Here is a 22746-nt window from a genome sequence, read left to right on the forward strand (position 1 = left end):
CAGTGTTGTTCAACCACTGGTCAGAAACTACACGTAATATGCAGTGTGCAACTTTGATATTCGTGACCTAGTGAGAAAAGCAGTGTTTTCCCCACTGGAGAGCAGGATACTTGCAGCGTCAAAATTTCCTGCTGAAGAGTGTTGCTGCCTGTGTTGTCTTCACTTCTAGAATGCCTTTGTGGAGAAAAGAGACAGTTCCTAGAGAAACAGAATGTGTCCTGTGCCCTGCAGGAGGCACCCCAGAGCCCTTATTGCCAAAGGGAAAGCTAGACCTCTCCACAACGTTCAAAGTCTCGTTCAGATATTCCATCCACGAATTGAAGCGTGCAGAGTTTTTCCATTTACTTTTGGGCAAGTAGTGCAGGAACTCTAGTATGCTTTTCCTAAGGCCCCTGAATCCTCACCGTGTCCCGTGGAAGAACACTGCGTACAGGATCACTCTTGTTGGTGACTGCGCAGCATTATGTTCCTTAAGGCCTCTGGATCACCTCTTTGAAAGCAGAGTGAAAGGCAACCCTCTGCTTTCTTCTACAGGTAGCTAGATGGCCAAAGCATTCAAGAGACCTCCGGAACACAGCTCTAGCAGGTCTTAGGGGTAATGCCAGTGGCTCTCAGTGCAGAGCGTGAGCTGCAATGAAAACACTCTATTCTTGCTGTCTGTTCTGGGTATACTTACTTTCCTGGCCTTTTTCTAGGCCACACAGAGACTAGACATTACATGCTGTCTTGAAAATATATACTTTCCCCTGAACACTACTACACTTAGGGACGGTGTGAGGACACATAACCTTCCTAAAGTCTTAAGTCCCGTAGACTATTCACACATTGCCCAACTCCCTGGTTCGAAATTAAAGCACGATATTGCCAGAGTGCTCCTTTGGTCTCTTTTCGCTTGCCTGAAACTAAACGTACTAGGGCAGTTTTAAAGTTTCGGATTCGGAAACTATGCGAACAGTTGCAATTCTCAGCAATAAAGGACAGCCTCAGCCTCAAAGCTGCCAGAAATACAGGGGTGCTCTCAGTCTTACATGCTGGAATGCCCCTGTTAGGAAAAGGGCGTTTTCCTGAGAGCATCACGGTGCTTGCATTTCCTTGCATGAGGCATCCCAAAGGCGCCAATTCCTAAAGGGAACAGGACACTGCTAGGCAGGGTCATAGTGAGGTCCATGTATGGCATGCACAAGATTAGGCATGCAGCATTTCCCATCAAAACATAGTCCATGTAATGCCTTCACGCTAGTGAGCTTTTCAGGACTCCTAGGACTCCTGCATCCTCAGCACCTCCCGTGGAAGAACACTGCTTCCCGCATGTCTCTTCCAGGGATACTTCACAACATTCAGGGACCTTGGGCCTCGGGATCATATCTCTTCGAGCGGAGAGAAAGGTGACACACTGCTTTCTTCATTGGATAGCTAGATGTCCGAGCTTTCTAAAGGCCACCCGAACACAGGTCCAGCAGGTATTTCCGGTGTACAGCCAGTGGTTCCCAGCACTGAACCTGGGCTGCAATGAAGAAACACTCTCCATAGGGTTTATATTGGGAACCCTTACTTGCTGTCTCTCTATGCCAAACAGACAGTTGTCTTTCGAAGCAGCCTGACAAAGGCCCAGTTTTCCCCTGAAACACCCACTAGCCTTTGTTATGGTGTACTGACGGCGAGATCTATCCCAAGGCAGTAATTACGTCATGCTAATTGCCCCATGCAGAATTGCCTTGGTACGAAGGTTTAACTGGGAAGGACAGGGTGCTGCTTGAGACTCTTTGCCTTGGTCATAAACTAATATGCAGTGTGCAAGTTTGATATTCGTGACCTAGTGAGAAAAGCACTGTTTTTGGCAGTTTTCAACTTTCGGATTCAGAATCTATGTGAATAGTTGCACTTCCCAGCTCTAAAGAGGGACAGCTGCAGCCTCAAAGGTGCCAGAAATACAGTGCTGCTGTCAGTCCTACGTGCTGGAATGCCCCTGTTAGGAAAAGGGCGTTTTCCTGAGAGCAACACTGTGCTTGCATTTCCTTGCATGAGGCATTCCAAAGGCGCGAATACTAAAGGGAACACGACTCTGCCAAGCAGGCTCATAGTAAGGTCCATGTATTGCATGCACAAGATTAGGTATGCAGCATTTCCCATGAAAATATATTCCATGTAGTGCCTTCACGCTAGTGAGCTTTTCAGGACTCCTAGGACTCCTGCGTCCTCAGCACCTCCCGTGGAAGAACATTGCTTCCTGAAGGTCTCTTCCTGGGCGACTTCACAACATTCAGCTCCTTTAAAGCTCCAAGTTATTTAAAATACATGACTTCTTACTAAAAATCTCCAGTTCATATAACCAAGGGGTTTATAACTTCTCCTTTAAAAGTGATATTCCTGGGACTTCCCTGGTCGTCCAGTGGTGAAGACTCTGCGCTTCCAATGCAGCAGGCGTGGGTTCAATCCCTGGTTGGGGAGCTAAGATCCCACACGCTGCGCAGCCAAAGAAATTGTTTTCAAAAGTTATATTCCTGTATTATTGAATTTAGTGGTTTAGATTTTTTTTTTTAATGTTAAGAAGATTTCAGTTTCTTTACCAGGAACAAACAAAACGTAATGTAAAACTAGTTTTCCAGAAACGATTTCCATCATTCTCTTCTTCCCTTTCTCCTGCAGACTGGTGTTTTATCTTTACAAGTTCTCCGTCCTTCCATAAGAAAGCTGCTCGTCTTCTGGTTTCATAAGAGATGGTGAACAGTGGTAAAATATCCAGTTGACCGAAATTTCTAGAGTACACTTCAGGGAGCGAATGATGGGGTGGAATGTTGGGGCAGAGTGAGAGATACAGATTCTGGTGAGACTGAGAGTCATGCACAAAAATTACTGGGCTGTGGTGAAGGGAGAACAAAACTAAATCAGGTTCCTGCTGGTGGACAGGAAGCCAAAATGAAGAAGAATGGTGCGTAGCTGGGCAGTGTAATTAGGCCCCTAAGTGCTGTGTCTTCTGATAGTAATTATGAACAGAAACCAAATAATAGTTACTAATAACATGGAGGTGACCAATCCTTGAGAGCTGAGGCAGAGAGAAGGAAAGATGGCATTATGCCTTGTCTCTGGTTCCTTGAGTTTCCCAGGCTGGTTTGTGACCAGTCTTGGGTGAAATCATAACTAAGTCATTTCTGCTAAGGTGATCAGCTTTCGTGGGGTCCTTTCTCTGCACTCTGTCCAATGGTAAAGCCCACTGATTTATGCCTCCTGGAAAACAGTTATTCCAAAGCAGTATAAGTGAAGCATTGATGAAACAGCCATGAAGAACATGTTTCCACATGGCCTCGCACCACCTTTTCAAAGTGCTGTAAAACTTTTTTCATCCAAAAATCAGTAACAGAAAAGGATTGGGATCAAATCCCGTACAGAGGTAGTGTAAGAAAAAAGAGAATAAGGAGCAGAATAGCATGTCTTCAGACAATAAAATCAAGTTGGAAAAGACAGGTCCACAAAACAGATCAAAACTGTAACCTGTTATTTCAAAGTGGGCTAAAAGATGTTAGGAAAAACAATGCGAAAGATGAAAGAACATGGATCGAGGAGGGAATGGGAAGTTATTGTTTAGTGGCTATAGAGTCTCTGTTTGGGATGGTGGAAAAGTTCTGGAAATGGTAAACGCTGATAAATGCCACCTATGGGTGTTTGGTTTTAGTTGATCTTCTTCCATGAAAGGGTTTGGAGAGATTCAGAAACTATGCTGCTGCCTCCATCTTTCTGATGTCCTGCTCAATCTTTTGACATAATTATTTTGAATTTGCACAGTGGTGATGGTTGCACAGCATTGTGAATGTATTTAATGTCACTGAATTGTATACTTGAAAATGGTTGAAATAATAAATTTTGTTTTATGTATATTTTACCATAATAAAAAAAAGATGAAAGAACAGCATAAACCAGAATTAGGTAAGATGATAGAACTCAAGACAGAATTCAAAATAAAAGAAAAAAGTTTCAGAAATGAGGACTAAATTTAAAATAATACAAGAGTGGGGACTTCCCTGGTTGTCCAGTGGTTAAGAATCCACCTTGCAATGCAGGGGATGCAGGTTCGGTCCCTGGTTGGGGAACTGAGATCCCACATGCTGCAGGGCAACTAAGCCCGCACGCCGCAACTACTGAGCCCACGTGCTCTGGAGCCCACGCGCCACAACTGGAGAGCCCACGAGCCGCAAGGAAGAGCCCACGCACTGCAACAAAGAGCCCACGTGCTGCAACTAATAAATACCCGACACCTCCAAAAATAAATAAGTTAATTAATTAAATAAATTAAATAAAATAATACGAGTGAATGAACATAATGGATAATGCCTTAAGAGAAACAAACAAGAAGAGGAAAAAATTTTTTTTAATCAAAAAGAAGATAAAAAGAATTTTAGAGAAATGGCAAACATAACAGATAGGCAAAAAAGAGTCAGGACAGCTCTGAAAAGAGAAATATAAATACGTATAAGGGGCTTTCCTGGTGGTGCAGTGGTTAAAACTCCTCCTGCCAATGCAGGGGATATGGGTTCGATCCCTGGCCCAGGAAGATCCCACATGCCATGGAGAAGCTAAGCCCGTGAGACACAACTACTGAGGCTGTGTGCCACAACTACTGAAGCCCACGCGCCTAGAGCCCGTGCTCGGCAACACAAGGAGCCACCGCAATGAGAAGCCCGCTTGCCGCAACTAGAGAAAGCCTGCGCACAGCAACAAAGACCCAAAGCAGCCAAAAATAAATAAATAAATACATTAAAATATATATATATATACGTATAAGAATCTGTTATACCATAAAAGTGACATTTCAAATCAGTGGGACAGATTAGTCAATAAATTGTGATACATAAATGTTGGGGTATAAATATTTCTCTGGAAGGATCCACAGCACGGCCAAAGCAGATGTCTCTGAGGAGGGAAATGTGTGGCTGGGGAACGTGGGGAAAAGGGTCACTTTTCATTGAATACCCTTGTGTACCTTTTCTAGTGTTCTGTCATGTGAATCTATTACCTCTGAAGTTTGCCTGAGTTCAAACCCCAGTTCCCCCAATTGCTAGCTCTTAATCTTGGGCAAACTCTTCACACTCTCCAAGCCTCTTAATCTGTGAAGTAAGGTCAGTAACTCAGCCTGGTGCTGCCTGGCACAGAATAAACTCTCAAAAACTGGACATTATTAGTGAAAAAAACCCAAATGCCCATCAGTGGATGAATGGATTTTTTAAATGTGGTGGATATGTGAAATATTATACAGCCATAAAAAGGAATGAAGTACTAACACATGCTACAACATGGACGAACTTGAAAACATTATGCTAAGTGAAAGAAGCCAGAGACAGCGGTCACATTTGTATTATTTCATGAAATGTCCAGAAAAGGCAAAACCATAGCAACAGAAAGCAAATTAATGGTTGCCAGGACTGAAGGAAGAGGGGATGAAGAGTGCCTGCTGATGCTTAAGGGGGCTTCTTTTTGGGGTGATGAAAACGTGATGGGTTAGATGCTGGTGATGGTTGCATAGGCTTGTGGATGTACTAAATGACACTGAATTTGCAGTTTCAGAAGGTGAATTTTATGGCATGTGAATGACATCTCAAAAAACTAATTTTGAAAATGAAAATTGCCCATTTTCCCATAGTCACTATCCACTGTCTCCATCTCTCCCTTCTCCCCACTGCATTCCTTTTCACGCCCAGCCCTGCCGCTCTCTCCCATCGTCACTCCCTCGAGCTGCCCCACGAGGCCTCCCAGGGAGCCTCTGAACCCCTGGGCGCCTGCGTCCTGTGGCTGTTGGAGCTGCTGCCCAGTGCGCGTGCCCCCACCACTCTCACCCGTGAGAGTGGACGCTTCCGTCGGATTTTTTCTCATGCGTTTCAGTTGATGGTGATGTTTACAAAAGGCGGCACGTGCCCTGCTCAATGGAGGAAGCCCCTCAAGTTAATATTTAGGCGCGTGCAGAAGTTTGATCTCGTCCACCAGTAACCTCAGGATGCTGTGCTCTGAAAGCCAGGTTGGACGCCTACGGCCATCTGCAAATACAGAGGACTTCAGAGGCATTTGGGCCTCAAATTGAGTCCTTGTACCTCCACATGGGATGTGACCTCAGCCCTTTGCTGCACCTCTGTAAGTGAAGTGGCACAGGAATACCGGCCTTGCCTGTCGTTGCCAAGGTTAACTGAATAGTGCATTCGCTCCCCTCGTGCTTAGGTGTTGAGTACATCGTGATTGACATACCAAGCCCTATTCGTGGGCCTCCTGATGCAGCAGTTCCCTTGGCTCTGCCCCTGTCGTCAGCTGCCCCTTGGATAACTCTGAGCCCTAGCCACTTCTCTGGTAGATTTCCCTATTCCCCCACTATAATCACACCTGAATAAGGCAACTCAAACCTTTCAGAGATGTGTCCTGAACCTCTTGTTTTCTGAAACACCTATCTGGTGGTTGTGAGACTTAAGGCCAACGTCCCCAAGAGACTTTTTCTCTTTCTCCTAGTAAACCTAGACTCATCTTCTGTCACCTTCAACTCTACTCAAATTGTGTTCTTTCAACCCAGACCTCTGACCCTGCTTTTTACTTCTGCCATTTCATCCTCACTCCGGCTTCCTTTCCTAAATCCATACATCTCTGTTGGCCTTCCTAGCCCTGGGCCAAGTTCCTTCCTCTTTGCTCAGTTTTTACCCCTTTCCTTCATTCTCCCATCCAACTTTCAGTCCTTCCTTTCTCACGCCCCAGTTAGCAGCATCTCAAAATTCGAAAGGTTTATGACTCATCTATTAATTGTATTCCATTTACTTATTCAGTTCTATACCTATCTTACCTGTGTATGGAAGAACAGCTGGTAGCCAAGGTGGCACCAAGAATCCTAGCAGCTCTCACTTGACGTATCCGTAGTAGACAGCAATTTCCATTTCTTTTTCCCTCTCGGTGAAAAATTGCAGCTTCCCCGAAGAGGTGTATCTGGCAGCATTCTCACGTTGTTGAGCCCGCCTCTTCATGGCCTCTCGCTCTGGCCTCTGCTCTTGTTCGATGGGCTTTGACATGACTGGCTCAGGCACATTGGGTTCCCTCCATGGAACTCGTTGCTTGCTGAAGTCTTGGAGTAGAAATTGGGTTTGGAGCTTGGGTGGGGACTGGCGCTTATTCACAGCAGGGGGAACAGGCTCCCGCTGGAGAGAAGCGCCAGATGAAGTTTTGTAGGGTGCAGGCCTAGGAGCAGCAGACTGAGGGGACACTAGGCTGGGTATGGTTGGTCCAAGCCGGTTGGGTTGGGTTGGTCCCAGTTGGCTGAGCTCGTTTGGCAGGACCTGGCAGAGAGGCAGGAACTGGCTGGGATGAATTGACTGCAGCAGGTTGAGCTGAGTCAGTAGAACCAGGCTGGGCACGGTAAGCCCCAGCAGGCCGATGTGAGGCCAGAGACTGTGGCCTCTGAGGAGCAGGTCGAGCTTGAGGCTTGTCCCAGGCAGAAAAAGGCAGAGGTATCAACTTGACCGTCTCAGGAGGAGGCAGCTCATACTGGGATGAGGATAGACACTCTGTTTCAGCACTGCTGTCTGGTTTCTGGGCTTCGACTTGAGTTTTCTCAGCACTCTTACCCTCACGTGGGGTATGCCGCCATGGCTGGATAGCTGGGGGTGGCTGGGGGTCTTTGGGGTTGCTTGAATTTCCCAAGACCCGACAGGAAGAGAGCCCAGTTTTCTTATCATCCTTCTTCCCCAGCGCATGAAGAACCTTCACAGACTCCAGCATGCGCATGCCTAGGGAGGTTCGAGGCTTTTTAAAGCTCAGTTTGGTGTTTTTTTCGCTTCGTCTCGGGAATTGTTGGCTTCTCTTCTGCCTTGACTTTGTTCCCTGACTGCTTGTTCTCTTCAGCCTTGTTTCTTCCTCTGGTCCTTTTGGTCTTTTCCTGCCCATGGCTCTTAGTTTTGCTGATCTTTCTGGATGCAGCTTTCTGAGGTTTGCCTTGAGAGTGCTTGGCCGTGTTCACAGGAGCCCTGTCACTGACTGCAGCGTTGCATATAACCACTTCTCCCCCTAACAGGCACTCTGGATTCTTTGGCTGGATTTTGGCCTTGGGAGCACCACTGATAGGCTCAGAGGCTTTCTATTTGTTCTTCCTGGGTTGATCAGAGGGAACCTTTATGACACTTGGCTTTTCCTGCACCTGATTCACCTTAAAGGCTCTGGTATCTTTGGCTTTGATCCCGTTGGAACCTTGGGATTGATCAAGATCTTTCAAAGAACTAAAGAGCTGGGGAAGGTGAATATCCTCCGCCAGTGTAGTAATGTCTGCAAAACCACTGCTGGATTCGATCCCATTTTCGAGTGTCCCTAGGTCCTCACGACTCAGGCTGTTCTTTCCCAGATCAGCATTTTCAGAACCAGGCTGCTCTTCTTGGCTGAGGGGATCGGTGCAGGCCAGTGGCTGGTGAATATCAGGGATTTCTAAAGGGAGTAGTGGAGGATCTTGGTTTTTTGTTTGGGATGTGTTAGGCATCCAGAATCTTTGAAAGCTTGGTTTTAATATCATCCACGTTCTTACTCTCTATTTGTCCCTGGCTTGGAGCTGGAGGCAGGGCCAGGAGACGCCTGGCACTCTGGACTGGAGCTGTCACTGGTATGTCTCCAAGTTCAGATGCTGGGTTACTCTCAAATATGTGACTGTTTCTGCTATGGCAGGACTTGGGGAGTTCTTGAGTTTGTGTCACACAAAATGTCTGGCTTGGAGGTTGCAATCCCAGGGAATTTTTCATCACCAGGGATGTCTCCGTCACTACAAAGGAATCAAGGTAAAAGTCAGTCCCTGGTAAGTGAGATGCTCCCGCTAAACTCCAACACAGCAATCATGTACCGTTCAAGGTACATGATTGCTGTGTTGGTGTTTAGGGGCAGGATGGGCGAGGCATTTCTAGTAACTCTTCTTAAGGATCATGGACAATGCCCTGTGCTACGAGATAAGCGGGGACTGTTGTAATTCTTACTGGTGATCATTTCATGTCACTGATTCTTGGCTTTCTTTGTATTTCATAGGATTGTTATAAGTCCAATACAAAATGAGTCTTATTTTTAAAAAACTGAAGTGTTTTACAAAGCCTAGCATTCTCATGTAGAGTCCTTCCAATTCTCCCCACTTTCCTGAGAGGCTAAGAACACTTCACACCATGAACTAGGAGAGGGAGTAGAGCCCTTTCTGATGAAATATATAAACAAAGACAGAGTCTTAGCCTGCTTGCTCTGGACGGGATCTCGGACCACAAGGTCTTATATCCTGGTATAAATTAAGGAAGTGAGGACAGTTAAACTGGCGCTATCATAACAAGAGTTCTGAAACACCTTCCAAAGAGACTGTAGCAGTAGATCAGGGAAGGGAATGCTACAGTGTGGTAGTACAGGGGGAATGATCGGCTACAGCAGTGAAAAATGTGGTACCTATTGGTGTGCTCTCGGGGTTCTTGTACATGTAGCATAGATGACCTCTACAGTGGCCCTCCCACCTTCCCACCTGCATTAGGTGTTCTGTTTTTTTTTTGTTTTGTTTTGTTTATTTATTTTTTGAACTTATTTATTTTACGTATTAATTATTTTGGCTGCACTGGGTCTTCATTGCTGTGCACGGGCTTTCTCTAGTTGCGGCTAGCGGGGGCTACTCTTGGTTGCGGTGTGCGGGTTTCTCATTGCGGTGGCTTCTCTTGTTGCGGAGTATGGGCTCTAGGCGCATGGGCTTCAGTAGTTGTGGCTCCCGGACTCTAGAATGCAGGCTCAGTAGCTGTGGCACATGCGCTTAGTCGCTCCACGGCATCTGGGATCTTCCCTGACCAGGCCTCGAACCCGTGTCCCCTGCCTTGGCAGGCCGATTCTTAACCACGGCGCCACCAGGGAAGCCCTAGGTGTTCTTATATAGAGTCTAAAAACAGAGAGCACTGAGCGAAGGTAGTGCTTATTAAAGGCTCAGGATCTAAATTCTACCTGTCTCTACACCACTTCCCAGCTGTCGATTTGACCCCATTTTTGAATGCTGACCTCATTCTTCAACTTTCTTGCTGTTTGTGGGGCTTGCACTTTGGCATTTTCTTAAAAGCTAAACATAAACTTACCATATGACCCAGCAATTCCAGTCCTACGTATATATGCAAAAGAAATGAAAACATATGTCCACAGAAAAACTTTTACAAAAATGTTCATAGCAGCATGATTCACGTTATCCGGAAAAAAAAAAAAAATGAAACAATCCAAATGTCCAACAACTGGCAACTGGATAAACAAAATGTGGTAGAGCCATACAATGGAATACTAACCAGCAACAAAAAGGAGTACTGGTACACACTATAACAAGGATGAATCTTGAAAACATCATGCTAAGAAGCTAGATGCAAAGACTAGATATTATATAATTCTATTTACATGAAATGTGCAGAAAAGGAAAAAGGCAGATTGGAGGTTGTCTGGGGCTGGGCATGTGGATTGATTGCAAACAGGTATAAGGGACTTTTCTGGGTAACAGAAGTGTTCCAAAACTGGGTTGTGGTGATGATTGCACAGCTCTGTAAATTTACTAAAAATAATTGAATTGTATACTTAAAATGGATGTATTTTATGGTATGTAAATTAAACTTCTATAAAGTGTTTTAAAAATCTCTGTAAAGATATGCAAGAACAAGTCACACTGAGTAGCTCTGGAAAGGAAAGATGGGTGCCTGGGAAACGGGAGAGGGAAGACACTTTATCAAATACTCCTTTATATATTTTTAATTTTGTACCATGTATGGTCAGTTTAAGAAATGAGAATAAAGAAAACAAAAACTTACAAGGAAGAGTGTGGCAATAAAGGTTTAATGGCTTTGGTGAGTTCAATAGGAGTAAAACATATGTTAGGCCATAGAAATGTTCTAGCTTACAGAAAGGAAGATGATAAATCCTCTGTCACCATCTGAAGCACAACATGCTTAGTTCAAAGGGACATGCTTAAAAATAGGATGTCAACAAATAGACCCAGAAGCTGTCAACTTAGGAAAGGGGAGTAGAAAGGATGACCTGTGAGAAATGGTTCAAAGAGTGAAGACCTGAGGGAAAATACTTCAGGGAAGGAAGTGGGGACCTGAGAGGTAGAAGATTAGGTCTCTTTTGTGCCTTCAGAGAGCAGAACTGGAAGCAGAGCCAGGAAATCTAGTACAGGCAGATTTTGGATCTTTTTAAGTTTTAAAACCTTTGCCAGCTGGAGCCTTAGACAAATGGAACAAGTTGCCAATGAGCGGCAAGTGAGTGGTGGAGCTGTTGAAGCAGAGGCTGGAGCACCCTGTGGAGCAGAGGCAGCGGAAGTGTTGACGGTCCCTTCCGAGAACGAGTCTGAGAACCTCTGGCACTTCCAGAGGACATGGTATGCACCGCTGGGTGTAAAGCACACACGTTTACATCTGATTAAATGAGGAGCCTTGGTGTGTGTGTTTCTGCTTCTAGTTTCAATCTTTCTGATTAAGTTCATTCCTGCCTATAAAACGGTAAACATTTAAAAATAGAAAATAGTCTAAAAAATTCTTTCTCAACAAAATGTATCTAGTTAGCCCTCTAGGATGGTGAAAATCAAAAGGACAGACGCCAACAAGTGTTTTCAAGGATGTGGAGAAATGGGAACCTTCATACATTGCTGCTAGGAATGCAAAATGGTAACAATACTTTGCATAACAGTCTGGTAGTTCCTCAAATGGTTAAATATAGAGTTAACTGTATTATCCAGAGTATATCCATTCATCGGCATATGCCCAAAAGAAATGTAAAATACGTCCACACAAAAACTTGTACGTGGATGTTCACAGCAGCTTTGTTAATAGTAGCCAAGCAGTGGAAGAAATGCAAATGTCCAGTAACTGATGAATAGATAAGTGAAATATGTGCATTCATACAGTGGAATATGATTTGGCCATAAAAAGGAATGAATACATGCTACAATGTAGATGAACTCTGAAAATATTAAGTGAAAGAAGCCAGTCACAAAAGATCACATGTTGTATGATTCCATTTACATGAAATGTCCAGAATAATGAAATCTATAGAGACAGAAAGCAGATTAGTAACCACAGCCGGGGCAGGGGCTGGGGCAGGGGTGGGAGATTGGGAGAAATGAGTGACTGCTAATGTACATAGGGTGCTTATGGTAGGTGTTGAAAATGTCTTAAAATTAAATTGGGGTGATGGTTGCACAACTCGGTGAATACACTAAAACACACTTAACTGTACGCTTTAAATAGGTGACTTTTATGGTATGTTAAGGATCTCAAGAAAGCTATAACAATGTGTTTATTCATGTACGCAAACTAAAATACATGTCGATTATGAAGCCTTATTTGGAGAAAAAAGCTTCTCGGGCTCTCTGTTCTTACATCTTCTGTTACTGAATCAGGGGTACAAGAACAATGGAAGGTGACCAACAGCGTCATTTCCATTTAACAGTGGACAGTCCCAACAAAAATGTGGGCGCTGGGTATTGTACGTTTGGTGCAGTGCTACACACACTACGGCTGGCACTAAGTGCAAACCGTCAGAACCGTGCCGTCACGCTAATTTGACTTCCACAGATTCAATCAATAACCACAATTCACAGGTCTGCACTGTGTGTGACAATTTGTGCTGAGGACCCACCATGGGATAGAACATAGAACTGTTGCTGAATTCATTTACAGATGCTGTCGGTAAACCACAACAATCCACTTTCCTTAGTCCGTGGGAGAGTCTCAGGCATTTCCTCTAATGATCTCATCGTCCCTTAGCGCCTGGATGTGAATCAACCCACTCTGTTCTCTGCAACTGGGCTTACACATCAAGATTGAAGTGACTACAAGTCAACTCACATTATCAGCTACCATGATTTAAGCTTTCTGTTGCAGAGAGTCTTGAAAGGAGATACACACTGGCTGGCTTCTTCTGTTATAATTTCTATTATTGTGAGAGTAAACTCACCTGTTCATGCCTTATTACAACTGGGGAAAAAGTAACTGCCACCATCTCAGAGATGTTTCAGGCTTTTTGTAGTACTTTTTAGTTTAATTAAAATCTAGGTGAAATTCATTCCCGTGTTCATTGATCAGACAAACCATCATAGAGACCCAGGGGGGGGGGGGGAAAGCTTTTCAATTAAATAATGACTTTTTAGGTGGAAACTGAACTTAGGAAAACATCTCTAATATAGGAAAAAGGCTGTATTTTCTTACATCACCTTATACAGCTATTCTTCATGTATGAAGATTGTTATTGCTGACCTTCTGCCGGCAAGGTGCCTGCTGAAAGATGCTTTTCTTTCAGAAAAATGGGTTTATGCTCATTTATTTATAACCACTAAAGTTTAGGACCAGAGATACACATTGATAAGACAGAGTCAAAATTAGAAATACAGTCGATGGCACCAAAAGACAGTCTTTTCTTGTGAAAAGTTTTTAGATATGCACAGTTCAAACTGGCAACTGGCGTTTCAGTACAAAAACGTACTAGCTCGTCTGCCCCCAAAATAACATTTTGACGTAGATTTAATTCTGAAAGGCAAGATTAGAACTTCTAAAAGCAGGAACTAAGGTGATAACTGTCTAGTAGTCACCATCAGAAAATCAGAACTGGTCAATTATTTCTGCAAGTATGGTAGATGATAACTCTAATATATCCTCCCCCTCAAATCAAAAATGCATTGCGCCTGCAGAATGGTCCTCAGAAAATTTCTTTTCATACATGAATGAGTAAAGATTGCAGAGACATAACGAATCTGAATAATGCCAAAATTCCAAGTATGGCCATGAGACTGTAGAGTTAAAATGTAATGGAAGTACTTGTCATTAGAACCGAGGTCAAGAAACTAACAGGATGGTAAGGTTCCCAGATAGTGGCTGGGTTTGGGGTAGAAAAGAAAGAAAATCAAGAGCTAAAGTCCTCAATTAATATACAGGAAAAACTGGAAGGTTAGCAAATCATCATTAAAATCTTGTAGAGGGTGGTAGAGCTAGATGACTTAAGTCCCAAAGGATTTTCTATCAGGTTTGAAAAATTATGGTCTGGAAGTGACCCTCTCACTCTCTTTTCTTCTCTGCATTCTCTGAAATCTTTCCTCTTAGCTTTAGTATTTGTGAGGATTATGATCACCTTTTTTTACATGGATGGCTCTAAAATCTTTATTCCACTCATGACATACTCATGAGGTCATACGTAGCTATGTTTTTAGATATTTTCACTTGGATGTTTTGATCTAACTTCAACTGTAATCAATAAAACTCCTTCATATTTCAGTCAGAATTAGTTTCCTCTTCCAATCTCTCCGTTTTGATAAGGTGTTTGCATAGTATTTTAGTTGCTTTGGGTAGAAATTTCAAAAGAACCACGGCTATTAATTACCAAGTCCAAGTGATGAGAGTCCAGCTTAGTTTCTTCTCATAAATTAATTGATGAATATCACTTTCTTATTTAAAAATCTCTGCTGACAATTAGCTAAACATTTGGCAATAAAATTATATCTAGACACACAAAGTAAATTCCATGTGGATTAAGTGTTTAAATGCATTGCCCTCCACCCTAAATAAGTATTAAAAAAAAAAAAAGGAGAGTACTTTTTTCTAATCTTGTGGTTGGGGACATCTTTCTTAGCATGGAAAAAAGAAATAAAGAAGTTGAGTACACAACAATGCTATTACACTATTAATACAATATCAATAATGCTCAAGAATTAATAAGAAAAATTCTTCAGAGAAAAATGGGCAAAGGATATAAGCAGCTAATTCTCAAAACAAGAAATGTAAAGAGCAATCTCTGAAACCTAATATTTTAAAAATGCAATTTAAAGCAATGAGTTTTTTCACACATTAGATTAGCAAATATTAAAAAGACTGATACTACCCATAGTTGGCAAAGGAATGAAGAAACACATCCTCTCATACTTTTGGTGGGCACATATATTTGTACAAAATTCCGGGAGGGCACATAGTTAGAGGTGGGGAGGTCTACAGATTACTGACAGTCTTTTAAATTTCTATTATTAATGATCTACTTAGGATTTAAAACTTCTTGGTCAATTCTGTTAATTTATATTTTCTTAGAAAATCACCCATCTAATTTAGGTTTTAAAATATATCAGCCTAGGGCTTCCCTGGTGGCGCAGTGGTTGAGAATCTGCCTGCCAATGCAGGGGACACGGGTTCGAGCCCTGGTCTGGGAGGATCCCACATGCCGCGGAGCAACTAGGCCCGTGAGCCACAACTACTGAGCCTGCGCGTCTGGAGCCTGTGCCCCGCAACGAGAGAGGCCGCGACAGTGAAAACCCCGCGCACCGCGATGAAGAGTGGCCCCCGCTTGCCACAACTAGAGAAAGCCCTCGCGTAGAAACGAAGACCCAACACAGCCAAAAAAATAAAATAAATAAATAAATAAAATCCAGCCATTCATATTAAAAAAAAAAAAAAAGGAAAAAAATATATATATATCAGCCTAAAGTTGCATACAGTAATCTTTTTTAAAAAAACACTTCTTTGACTGTGGTTATACCCTTCCATACTATTAGTGTTGATCCTTTTCTCATGGTCAGAATAACCAGAGATTTGGTCTATTTTTTTTTTTTTTGAAAGAACCAGATCTTGGTTAAATCGATCAATTCTGGGGACTGATTTATAGAATGCTTATTTCAATTATTTCCTAGTTGAGTTTGTTGAACTAAAATATCATTGAAGGCTATACATATTCCTCTCAATATAGATTTAGTCACATCCCGTAAGTTTTGGATATGTGCTTTTACTGTCATTAATGAAAAAAAATTCTATAATCTCAATTTTTAGTTCTCCTGTAGCCCAAAAGCTTAGAATGTTTTGAAATGTTTATTTAAGGAAAAAGTTATAGTTGTTAAATTCCAACCTTATTGTACTGTGGTTAGAGAATATAAGCTTAGTTAGAAATGTTCTACTTTGCGGATTTATCAACATTTTGCCTAAATGTACAGTTAATTTTTGTAAATATTCCGTGGGCATTTGGAACAACTGTGCATGCTGTGTTTTGGGAATAAAGTTTTCTATAGATACTTTAAATCAAACTTCTTAATATTGCTATTAAAATCTTCCATATCTTTTATCTGTTATATGTCAAAATCTGATAAAAACAATGCAAATATCCCATTCTTGTACTTTTGTCACGTTGTATATTGTAATTATGTCTGGATGAACATATGAATGCACTCTGGTTGAAAGCACAGCAGTAATTTTGGAAGTCTCTGAAAGACTCTTTCTTCCCTTGGAAATTACAGAGTGGAGATAGGGTAGATTCTCAAGACAAGTAACATTTAATTAGAAATGACCCAAAAACCCTACCTTTCCATGGTATAGAAACTTGTATTTCTAATCCGGAAAAACTATAAATTATTGGCAGAAAGGTGGAAGTATAGGAATTTTCATGCATTGCAGGTAGGACTATAGACTGGAAATTAATTTGGTACTAATGTAGAAAATTAAGTATACATATAGCTTATGATCCAAGATTTCCACTTCTGGGTCTGTGCAACAAAGGTAGTCTCACAAGGTCCATAAGGCAATATGGACAAGGATGTGCACTGCTGGTGTTTTGCCTTGTTGGGAATTGACGGCGACCTGGGTGTCCATTACAGGGAAAGTGCATAGGTAAATTGGTAGATGCACTCCATGGAGTACTATGCAGTGATCAGAAACCTGAATTAGATGTATGTATAGCAATGTGATGAATCTTAAAAATACAAGCTTAGTGAAAATAACAAAAGTAATGACATACCTTTTATATAAATTGAAAATACATGACAACACAGAATACACATTTTGTAAGAACTCTTGTAAGCCAAAAGATATTTACATAACAAGGCCAGTTCCGACGGGAGGACAGGAATGAGGATGGGATATGGGAATGAAATTTTAAAAAGAGAGGCCATGAACCTAGGAGTATACTTAACTCAACTCTTGGCAGCTGAAGTTAAAAAAATTTTTTTAACTTTATCTTGGCATAGAAACTGCCTACTAATTCTATGCTTTCGCTCTGCTTCTAGAAGGATTTGTTATGACTAGATTGGAGGTTCAAACAGGTACTTCAGGCAGAAACTAGAACACAACGAAAAGCTTGAGAATTCTCTCTTCCAGCTCATAACTAACGTTTTATGTTTGATCAGTCTGGCTGAGGTCACTTTTTAATTAATGTCACAAAGAAATTTTTATGGTTTCATATTAGAAAAGATGTGCTTCTTGTTTAAAAAAAACATGAAAAATTTTTTTAAAAAAAGTATAATCCCATAATCTTAAAATAATCTGCTAATATTTAATTTTGATCCAGTCATCTAAATACATGTAAATATTATATCTTGCTTTTTACCTCTTAGCATATAATGAAATGTATCCTTGGGTTCCAAGATACTGCTTTGGACTGTTGTTTCTCTCCATATATGTGTGATTGTGAAGAGTGATACGAAATTAGCCTGTTTTATAAAAATGTAAGAAACACTGGTAAACATTTAATTAAATATTACTAAAGCTCTCATTTTATTCTCTCATGGAGGTCTCTTTGTTTGGTAGTTAGTTTGTGTTGTTCATTTGCCCCACTGCTGAAAACGTGGGCAACTGGAAATAACGAGAGGTCAAAAATACAGAGAAATTATTCATCTTCAGCTTTTTCTCTGTAAACAAAAACTGATAAATATGGCTTCTTTTGTACTGACAGTAGTAAACTATCCCTTTTCTTTGATCCCAGTATACACCCAGACATTGAGAGAAAAAGATGGGAAAGGGAGGGGGAAAGAAAGAAAAAACAAGGGGAGAGAGAAAGAGCACAGAGACAAACACAGCAAGAACATGAGAGAAGGAGAGGAGAAAAGGAGTAAGCAGAAGAACAAGAGAGCTACACAGCAGAGACAGTGAGACAAGAGACAGCATGGGGTGGGGTGGAGGAGAGCACAAGTGCACAGAATGCGGGTGCACAGAGGCAGAGAGAAAGAACACAGAAGCAGACAGGGTGCAAAGACACTGTAATAAGAGAAAAGCATGAACTATAGAGCCTGGGGACAGCCTGCATAGACACAGCAGAGAGAGGCACAGAAAGAATGAGTCAAAGAAAGAGTAGGTGTAATCAAAGGAAGAAGGGAAGAACAAGCAGGCAGTTGCACTTATTCCCTTATATTCACTCTTAACCCCTCAAATGTACATGTCCTGGGTACACATGTTCAGGGAAAAAAAGCATTAGCATATCTAAGGAAACCTGGGTTAAAGATAAGATAGGCAGTTCCAAAAAGAAGAAATACGGTCGATCAACACACAAAAGAAACTAAAAACTCCATGTGATTAAAGAAACGTGGATCAGGATAGATACCATATTTCTGGCCTATGTGGCAAGTATTAACAAGGATGCTGTTGGCAGGTATTGACCAAAATATTATTGCACATTACTGGTGAACAAATAATTGAATCAACATTTCAGAAGGACAGTTTAGTAGTGTGGCTTAAACATTTTTAATGTGCCTACTTGGTAACCCAGAAATTCCATGTTTAGAAATGTTTCTCAAGGAAATTGAAAAATTCAGAAAGATGTAACAAGACTACCCATCGAAGTGCAGATTATGATAAAGAAAAATTCCAAAAAAACTTAAATATCTGTCATTAGGAACTAACTAAATATTACATTTATACAATGGAACCCATAAAGCTATTAACAATGACTACATAAATCTTTATTTACTGCATAGAAAGATGTCTATGATATACTAAGTGCAGAGCTTCAAAACAATATACATAGTATGATTTCATTTTTTTGGACTGTTGTTTCTCTCCATATATGAACATGATTTTGAAGACTGGTATGAAATCGGCCTGTTTTATAAAAGTGTAAGAAACACTGGTAAACATTTAATTAAACATTAATAAAGCTCTCATTTTGTGCTCTCATGGAGTTCTTCATTTGATATTTAGCTTCATTAGATTGCAGACCTAATAAAATAGATCCAAGATAGGCAGTAGGTATGTGAATCATAAAATATAAACCTGGAAGCTTATCTGTAATGTTAATCAGGACTATTTCAGGATGGTGAGAATTATGGGTGATTTCCAAGGTCTTTATATTTTATATATTATCTAAACTCTTTATATTTAGTTAGCTTTTTACTTTTATACTCAAAAGTAATAAAATATCTTTTTTGACAAAAGTATTTAGTAATAAAGAGAAGAGAGAGATGTAAAGTGGTAGAAGCATCAACCACAGGCAAGCCCTCCACTCCCCAGTCTATGATAAGGAGAGACATAAGCATGGTTCTAGCTGAGAGGAAGGAGCCTACAGAAAAGGAAGAAATCGAATATAAAAGAGAGAGAGAGAAAACAAAACTGAGAAAACAGATAATGGATTTTAGAAAATATGACAGCACAGAGACCTTAATGAACCTTTTCTTTCATAACTGAAAGACACAAACAAAAAACATCAAAAAGTAAAAAAATAGGGCTTCTCTGGTGGCACAGTGGTTGAGAATCCGCCTGCCAAGGCAGGGGACATGGGTTCGAGCCCTGGTCAGGGAAGATCCCACATGCCGTGGAGCAACTAAGCCCGTGTGCCACAGCTACTGAGCCCATGTGCCACAACTACTGAAGCCCACATGCCTAGAGTCCGTGCTCCACAACAAGAGAAGCCACCACAATGAGAAGCCTGCGCACCACAACGAAGAGTAACCCCCACTCGCCACAACCAGAGAAAGCCCGTGCACAAAGACCCAACGCAGCCAAAATAACTAACTACATAAATAAACAAATTTATTAAAAAAGTAAAAAAATATTCAGAATCTAGGGAACAGACTCAACTCACACCACAAAATCCCAGAAATAATGTCTAAAGAAACAACTGGGAATAAATATAAGGAGCCACCACAAAGCTCTTCCTACACAAAGGACCATACAGCAGAAGGGTAAAAGGTGAGTCAACAATTCAAAATATCCCACTGGTATCTCAGAAAAGGGACTGAGGTAATAAGTGGCCCAGGAGAAAGATAAATGTCCCAATTGGAGACACGTTCCCTGTGAAAAAATAGCTCCTTATGTCCTTGCCAGAATGGTTTACTGTATGCCTACTCTGGCCAGGAAGAAGTCAGAAAAAGGGATGGGAAATAACCTTTTAAGTCTAAATGTCTTAGTTTTATTACTAAGGTTTGCTAGAAAAAAATAAGGCCTCAGCCATATCACTGCCCACACAACAATGCTATGAAAGCAGCTGCCAGGTGACTTTACAGTAGTGTAATAGCAAAACCCCAAGGGCATGTCCTATAGAACAAGATACTTTCCTCACCTCCACACTTGATAAGGTGGCCATCAATTTATGAGTTTCAAAACAATGGCAGAGAAAAATGTCACCTACTGTAGCTGTCCAGAGTCCTAGAATCAATTACTATCTTTCTGCCTTTCCCAAACTCTGAGGGGCAAAAGAAATACAAGCCATACACAATGAGCCTTCAAGTTCATGTCCTAGGAAGGGGACTCAAGCAGTATCTTGTAAATAGGTAATAAGGTCATCAAATGTGATCAAATAAATGGTTGTGATCAAATAAATGGCTTCCACAGAACTGTTTTGAGACAAAGGTCATCTGAAAACAAAAGAGAAGGATTTATGAAAATATTCTATAGCATTAAAGTGGAAGAAAGGGGGCTTCTCTGGTGGCGCAGTGGTTAAGAATCCGCCTACCAATGCAGGGGACACGGGTTCGAGCCCTGGTCTGGGAAGGTCCCAGATGCCGCGGAGCAAAAATGCCAGGGTGCCAGAATTACTGAGCCTGTGCTCTAGAGCCTGCGAGCCACAACTACTGAGCTCCTGTGCCACAACTACTGAAGCCTGTGTGCCTAGAGCCCGTGCACCACAACAAGAGGAGCCACGGCAATGAGAAGCTCCCGCACCACAATGAAGAGTAGCCCTCGCTCACCACAGCTAGAGAAAGCCTGGGCGCAGCAATGAAGGCCCAATGCAGCCAAAAATAAATAAATTTATAAAGAAACAAGTGGAAGAAAGGAAGGAAAAAAAGAAGGGAAAGAGAAAGAATTTATTTTGCCAGAAGGTTTACCCATTTTAGTCAATAAAGAATTTGTACTCTCACTCTAGAGAAAATTTAAAAAGAACATGGACTTAATGAAATGGATCCAAGATAAGCTAGGACAATACAGGGAGACTAAAAGGTAGTTGACAAATTAACACACTTCATCCAAAAATTAATGAATGTCTGCCATGTGTTGGAAAACCAAGGACAGGTACCAAAGGAAAAAAACTGACAGAAATGAAGGGAGACATAGACAATTCAATAGTAATAGCTGGAGACTGCAATAGTACACTTTCAAAATGGATAGAAAAACTCGACAGACCAATAAGGAAATAGAAGGCTTGAACAACACTATAATCCAACTAGACCTAAAGACATATACATAATACTCCAACCAACAGAAGCAGAATACACATTCTTCTGAGGGAACATAATAATGTTCTCCAGGAGAGACCATGTGCTAGGCCATGAAACAAGTCACAATATATTTACAAATTATACAAAGTATGTTTTCTGACCACAATGGAATGAAACTAGAAATCAATAAGGAAATTTGGGAAATTCAAAAATATAGAGAAATTAAATGACACACTCTTAACTACCAATGTTCAAAGAAGAAATCACAAGGGCAATTAGAAAATACTTTGAGATGAATGAAAACGAAAGCAAAACATACCAAAACCTTTGGGATGCAGTGAAGGCAGAGCTTACAGATATTTGTATCTGTAAATGTCCATATTAAAAGAAGAAAGATTTCGAAACTATAACCTCACCTTCAACCTTAAGAAACCAGAAAAAGAAGACCAAATAAAACCCAAAGCAGGCAAAATGAAGGAAATTATATAGATTAGAATGAAAATAAATGAATCAGAGAATCAAAAAAAGAGAAAAATCAAAGAAATCAAAAGTTGGTTCTTGGAAAAGGTCAACAAAAATGGACAAATCTTTAGCTAGAATTCACCAAAAGCAAAAAGGGGAAAACTCAAATCATTTACATTAAGAATGAACCAGGGGATGTTACTACCAATCACACAGAAATTAAAAAGGATCATAAGGGAATATTATGAACAATCACATGTCAACAAATTAGGTAACCCAGATGAAACAGACAAATTCCTAGAAAAACAACCTAGCAAAACTGACTCAAGCAAAAATAGAAAATCTGAACAAACCTATAATAAGGACAGAGGCTGAGTCAGTAATCAGAAAACACCCCCCAAAGAAAAGCCCAGGCCCAAACTGGTGAATTCTAAAAAACATTTAAAGTAGAATTAACAACAACCATTCACAAACTCAAGAAACAACATCATCATCAAAACAAAATGAGAAGAAGGATTACTTCCCAATTCTTTCTATAAGGAGATTATTACCCTGATAAAAAAGGCAACGATACAGTAAAACTACAGACCAATACCCCTTATGAATATAGACGGAAAATCCTCAACAAAATACTAGCAAACTGAATCCAGCAACACAGAAGAGGGATTATACATTAAAACCAAGAGGAATTTATCCCAGGAAGGCAAAGTTGGTTCAATATATGATTATCAATCAACGTAACACACCATCTTCATAAAGAAAACATAGGATCATTTCATTATACATAGAAAAAGCATATGGCAAAACCCAAAACCCTTCCATAATAAAAACACTCAACAAAACAGGAATAGAAGTTCCTCAACCTGATAAAGGGCATTGATAAAAAACACTCACAGCTAACATCATGCTTAATG

General features: G+C 41.1%; 1 protein-coding gene and 1 pseudogene across 1 annotated transcript in view; one reads left to right on the top strand and one right to left on the bottom strand.

The window, feature by feature from the left end:
- The window catches only part of LOC118905691 (Alstrom syndrome protein 1-like), a 104822-nt gene that overhangs the window by 14147 nt on the left and 67929 nt on the right, over positions 1-22746 (top strand). The window lies entirely within an intron of this gene.
- Positions 5008-8831, bottom strand: LOC118906269 (annotated as a pseudogene).

This window comes from Balaenoptera musculus, chromosome 13 (assembly GCF_009873245.2).
Source record: "Balaenoptera musculus isolate JJ_BM4_2016_0621 chromosome 13, mBalMus1.pri.v3, whole genome shotgun sequence".
Taxonomy (NCBI): Eukaryota; Metazoa; Chordata; class Mammalia; order Artiodactyla; family Balaenopteridae; genus Balaenoptera; species Balaenoptera musculus.